At 43.4% G+C, this 5734-nt stretch overlaps 1 pseudogene; it reads left to right on the top strand.

Annotated features, from left to right (window-relative positions):
- Positions 1 to 4498: 4498 nt before the first annotated feature.
- LOC132373584 (traB domain-containing protein-like) lies at positions 4499 to 5461 on the top strand (annotated as a pseudogene).
- Positions 5462 to 5734: the final 273 nt, after the last annotated feature.

The following is a 5734-nucleotide window of genomic DNA, read 5'->3' as shown; positions in this document are numbered from 1 at the left end:
AAAAAAAAAAGAAGTTGGCTGCTGAGTGGTCACATATTTGCCTTTCACTTCTCTGAGAAATCAGTCTCGTTACTCAGCAACTCAAAATTATGGCAGCAATAAAAGTGCAATTGCATTTGTGTGAAGGCCTAACCTAGCCTAGTGCTTTGGATTGCTGTATAAGCTCAGGGCACAAATGCCAAGGCAGGAGGTTGATTAGCAAGAGGCCATTGATTTTTTAAAAAATCAAATTATGTAGTTAAAAGGGAAAGTGGAACTTGGTAGAAATGAAGAAGTGCCATTCCCAAACTGGGTGACTCTTGTTGGAAGAAGACCTAGTTAGTGGAGGGCTGATGTAGGCCAGGGAGGTCTCAGATCCAGAGGGCAAGCATGTTTACCAGGGAAGGAGATTCACTTGGTGGTGGTATGATCAGAAGCTCAAGGGTGTCGCACCAGCCAGGCAAGGATGTGCCAGGATGGAGTAGTCTCAGCAGGTGGTTAGCTTGCTGGTTGCAGGACAACCCCTGCACCTCGGTCCCTCATAGCCTTGGGAAAATGGATGCTGAGGCATGAGACAGATACCCAGTGTTCATGGGGCACAAGATCAGAATGGGTCCAAGCACCAAGGCTGACAAGATGAATCTTGAACAGCAGGCTATGGGCTTCTTAAATTCTTCTAAGTACCAGATGATTGGGTTCTGAGCCTGAGGTGTAGCTAAATCTGTGGTGGAAGCTGATTGGCTATAGCTGTAGGCATTTGAGACTCTTGGCGACAGAGAATTATGTAGGAGAATACAGCTCTCCTTAGTTGGCAATTCAGGTAATAATAATAATCACAGTAGTAATAGTAGTAGTGACAGCAACAGCACCTATATACCACTTATAATGTGCCAAGCTCTCCTTCTAAGCATACATTTAATCTTTAGGAAAATCTCATGAAGTAAGTAATATTATTACCCCATTTTAGAGATGAGAAAGCTAGAGGCATAGAACATTTAAGTAGTTGCAACTGTATTGCACTGCCAGCACTTATTGGAGACAGAGTTGAAACCCAAGCATCTGCTCCGTGGTCCATATCTTCCTACTGCATCTATCACATCAGATGATTTCTGAACTTTTTTACTCATCCCTAAGTGGGAAGAACAATAGACACCTCATCAGAATGTAGGGAAGATTAAATATCTGTGGGAGTACATGTAAGCCAGAAATTATGGTCCCTATGTTCATTATTCATGATTGCTACAATCCCCAGGCTACCCTCAAATACAACCCCTCTGCCTGTTTCTTCTTCTTCTTCTTCTTCTTTTTCTTTTTTTAATAAATGATTGCTTTTATTTATTTATATTTGGTTGCTCTGGATCTTCATTGCTGCGTGCGGGCTTTCTCTAGTTGTGGTGGGTGGGGGCTACTCTTCATTGTGGTGCGTGGACTTCTCATTGTGGTGGCTTCTCTTGTTGTGGAACATGGGCTCTAGGTGCACGGGCTTCAGTAGTTGTGGCACGTGGGCTCAGTAGTTGTGGCTCATAGACTCTAGAGCGCAGGCTCAGTAGTTGTGGTGCACATGGGCTTAGTTGCTCTGTGGCATTTGGGATCTTCCTGGACCAGGGATCGAACCCGTGTCCCCTGCATTGGCAGGCGGATTCTTAACCACTGTACCACCAGGGAAGTCCTCGCTTGCTTTTTTTTTTTTTTTTTTAACATCTTTATTGGAGTATAATTGTTTTACAATGTTGTGTTAGTTTCTGCTGTATAACAAAGTGAATCAGCTATATGCATAGATATATCCCCATATCCCCTCCCTCTTGTATCTCCCTCCCACCCTCCTTATCCCACCCCTCTAGGTGATCGCAAAGCACCGAGCTGTGCTATGCAGCAGCTTCCCACTAGCTATCTATTTTACATTTGGTAGTGTATATATGTCAATGTTACTCTCTTACTTCGACCCAGCTTACCCTTCTCCCTCCCTGTGTCCTCAAGTCCGTTCTCTACGTCTTGTGTCTTTATTCCTGTCCTGCCCCTAGGTTCATCAGAACCATTTTTTTTTTTAAGATTCCATATATATGTGTTACCACATGGTATTTGTTTTTCTCTTTCTGACTTATCTCACTCTGTATGACAGACTTTAGGTCCATCTGCCTCACTACGGATAACTCAATTTCGTTTCTTTTTATGGCTGAGTAATATTCCATTGTATATATGTGCCACATCTTCTTTATCCATTCATCTGTCGATGGACACTTAGGTTGCTCCCATGTCCTGGCTATTGTAAATAGAGCTGCAGTGAACATTGTGGTACATGACTCTTTTTGAATTATGGTTTTCTCAGGGTATATGCCCAGTAGTGGGATTGCTGGGTCATATGGTAGTTCTATTTTTAGTTTTTTAAGGAACCTCCATACTGTTCTCCATAGTGGCTGTATCAATTTACATTCCCACCAACAGTGCAAGAGGGTTCCCCTTTCTCCACACCCTCTCTAGGATTTGTTGTTTGTAGATTTTGTGATGATGGTCATTCTGACAGGTATGTGGTGATACCTCATTGTAGTTTTAATTTGAATTTCTCTAATGGTTAGTGATGTTGAGCATCTTTTCCTGTGAGCAAAAGTTTTAAGTTTCATTAGGTCCCATTTGCTTGTTTGTTTGTTTGTCTTTATTTTTCCCCATTACTTTTTTTTTTTTTTGCATGGAAGAATAGTTTTTATTGTTTATTTATTTATTTATTTATTTTACTTCTTTATTGGAATATAATTGCTTTACAATGGTGTGTTAGTTTCTGCTTTATAACAAAGTGAATCAGCTATACATATACATATATCCCCATATCTCCTCCTTCTTGCATCTCCCTCCCATCCTCCCTATCCGACCCCACTAGGTGGTCACAAAGCACCAAGCTGATCTCCCTGTGCTATGCAGCTGCTTCCCACTAGCTATCTAGTTTACATTTGGTTGCGTATACATGTCCATGCCACTCTCTCACTTTGTCTCAGCTTACCCTTCACCTTCCCCGCATCCTCAAGTCCGTTCTCTACGTCTGCATCTTTATTCCTGTCCTTCCCCTAGGTTCTTAGAACCATTTCTTTTTCTTTTTTTTTTTTTTTACATTCCATATATATGTGTTAGCATACGTTATTTGTTTTTCTCTTTCTGACTTACTTCACTCTGTATGACACACTCTAGGTCCATCCACCTCACTACAAATAACTCAGTTTTGTTTCTTTTTATGGCTGAGTAATATTCCATTGTACATATGTGCCACATCTTCTTTATCCATTCATCTGTCGATGGACACTTAGATTGCTTCCATGTCCTGGCTATTGTAAATAGAGCTGCAATGAACATTGTGGTACATGAATTTTTTTGAATTATGGTTTTCTCAGGGTGTATGCCCAGTAGTGGGATTGCTGGGTCATATGGTAGTTCTATTTTTAGTTTTGAAAGGAACCTCCATACTGTTCTCCATAGTGGCTGTCTCAACTTACATTCCCACCAACAGTGCAAGAGGGTTCCCTTTTCTCCACACCCTCTCCAGCATTTATTGTTTGTAGATTTTTTGATGATGGCCACTGACTGGTGTGAGGTGATACCTCATTGTAGTTTTGATTTGCATTTCTCTAATGATTGGTGATGTTGAGCATCCTTTCATGTATTTGTTGGCAATCTGTATATCTTCTTTGGAGAAATGTCTATTTAGGTCTTCTGCCCATTTTTAAATTGGGTTGTTTTTTTTTTTTTTATATTGAGCTGCATGAGCTGCTTCTAAATTTTAGAGATTAATCCTTTGTCAGTTGCTTCGTTTGGAAATATTTTCTTCTATTCTGATGGTTGTCTTTTCATCTTGTTTATGGTTTCCTTTGCTATGCAAAAGCTTTTAAGTTTCATTAGGTCCCATTTGTTTATTTTTGTTTTTATTTCCATTTCTCTAGAAGGTGGGTCAAAAAGGATCTTGCTGTGATTTATGTCATAGAGTGTTCTGTCTATGTTTTCCTCTAAGAGTTTGATAGTGTCTGGCCTTACATTTAGGTCTTTAATCCATGTTAAGTTTATTTTTGTGTATGGTGTTAGGGAGTGTTCTAATTTCATTCATTTATATGTAGCTGTCCAGTTTTCCCAGCACCACTTATTGAAGAGGCTGTCTTTTCTCCATTGTATACTCTTGCCTCCTTTATCAAAGATAAGGTGACCATATGTGCATGGGTTTATCTCTGGGCTTTCTATCCTGTTCCAGTGATCCAGATTTCTGTTTTTGTGCCAGTACCATACTGTCTTGATTTCTGTAGCTTTGCAGTATAGTCTGAAGTCAGGGAGCCTGATTCCTCCAACTCTGTTTTTCTTTCTCAAGATTGCTTTGGCTATTCGGGGTCTTTTGTGTTTCTATACAAATTGTGAAATTTTTTGTTCTAGTTCTGTGAAAAATGCCAGTGGTAGTTTGATAGGGATTGCATTGAATCTGTATAGTCATTTTCACAATGTTTATTTTTCCAATCCAACAACATGGTATATCTCTCTGTCGTTTGTATCATCTTCCCTGGTGACCGAGCTGGTGGCCGAGGATGGGAGCTGGGTGTACATGGTGGGCATGGCACACTTCAGCGACGACAGCAAGGAGGACATGGTGAAGACCATCTGGGAGGTGCAGCCTGACGTGGTTGTGGTGGAGTTGTAGCAGTACCATGTGTCCATGCTGAAGATGAACGAGTGTACACTGCTGCATGAGGCCAAGGAGATCAGCCTGGAGAAGCTGCAGTAGGCCATCAGGCAGAACGGGGTCATGTCAGGACTCATGCAGATGCTGCTGCTGAAGGTGTCCACCCACATCACTGAGAAGCTGGGCATGGCCCCTGGAGGTGAGTTCAGGGAGGCTTTCAAGGAAGCCAGCTAGGTGCCTTTCTGCAAGTTCCACCTGGGTGACCAGCCTATCCCTGCCACCTTCAAGAGGGCCATCGCCACCCTCTCTTTCTGGCAGAAGATCAAGCTGGCCTGGGGCCTATGTTTCCTGTCAGACCCTATCAGCAAGGATGATGTGGAGTGGTGCAAGCAGGACCTGCTGCAGCAGATGATGGCTGAGATGATTGGCGAGTTCCCCGACTTGCACTGCACCATTGCTTCTGAGCGGGACATCTACCTGACCTACATGCTGAGGCAGGTGGCCTGGTGCCTGGAGTTGCCGCGTGCCTCTGATGCCGAGCGCAGAAAGTGCGTCCCCTCCGTGGTGGTGGGCATTGTGGGCCTGGGCCACATCCCTGGCATTGAGAAGAACTGGACCACTGACCTCAACATCCAGGAGATAATGATTGTCCCCCTGCTGTCCGTCTCTGGCAGAGTGTCCTGGCTGGCCATGAAGGCCACCTTCTTGGACCTCCTGGGCTACAGCCTGTACTGGTTGGGGCGCCATGCCAGCAGCCTGGTCTTGTCACTGCCTGCCACCCAGTACTGCCTGCAGAGGGCCCCCGAGGCCTGGCCACACAAGTAGGAAGGACAGAGGGAGCCACCACGTCCATCCAGGGGGCTGCCCGTGGCTGCTCCTGTGACATAGCCAAGGGGCACAGGGGCTGGCCCCCTGAGGAGCTCCTGGTTGCCACCCCCCATGGGGGTCCAGCTTAGCCTCGCCTGCCCTCTCCCAACCCACCCAAATAAAGAATTATTTCACTGTTAATAAAATAAAATAAAATAAAATAAAATAAAATAAATAAAATAAAATAAAATAAAATAAAATAAAATAAAACTACCCTTCATCAGTGTCTTATAGTTTTCTGCA

The sequence above is a fragment of the Balaenoptera ricei genome, chromosome 1 (assembly GCF_028023285.1).
Source record: "Balaenoptera ricei isolate mBalRic1 chromosome 1, mBalRic1.hap2, whole genome shotgun sequence".
NCBI lineage: Eukaryota > Metazoa > Chordata > Mammalia > Artiodactyla > Balaenopteridae > Balaenoptera > Balaenoptera ricei.
Note: the sequence above shows the minus strand (reverse complement) of the source record. Positions and strands in the feature narration are given on the sequence as shown.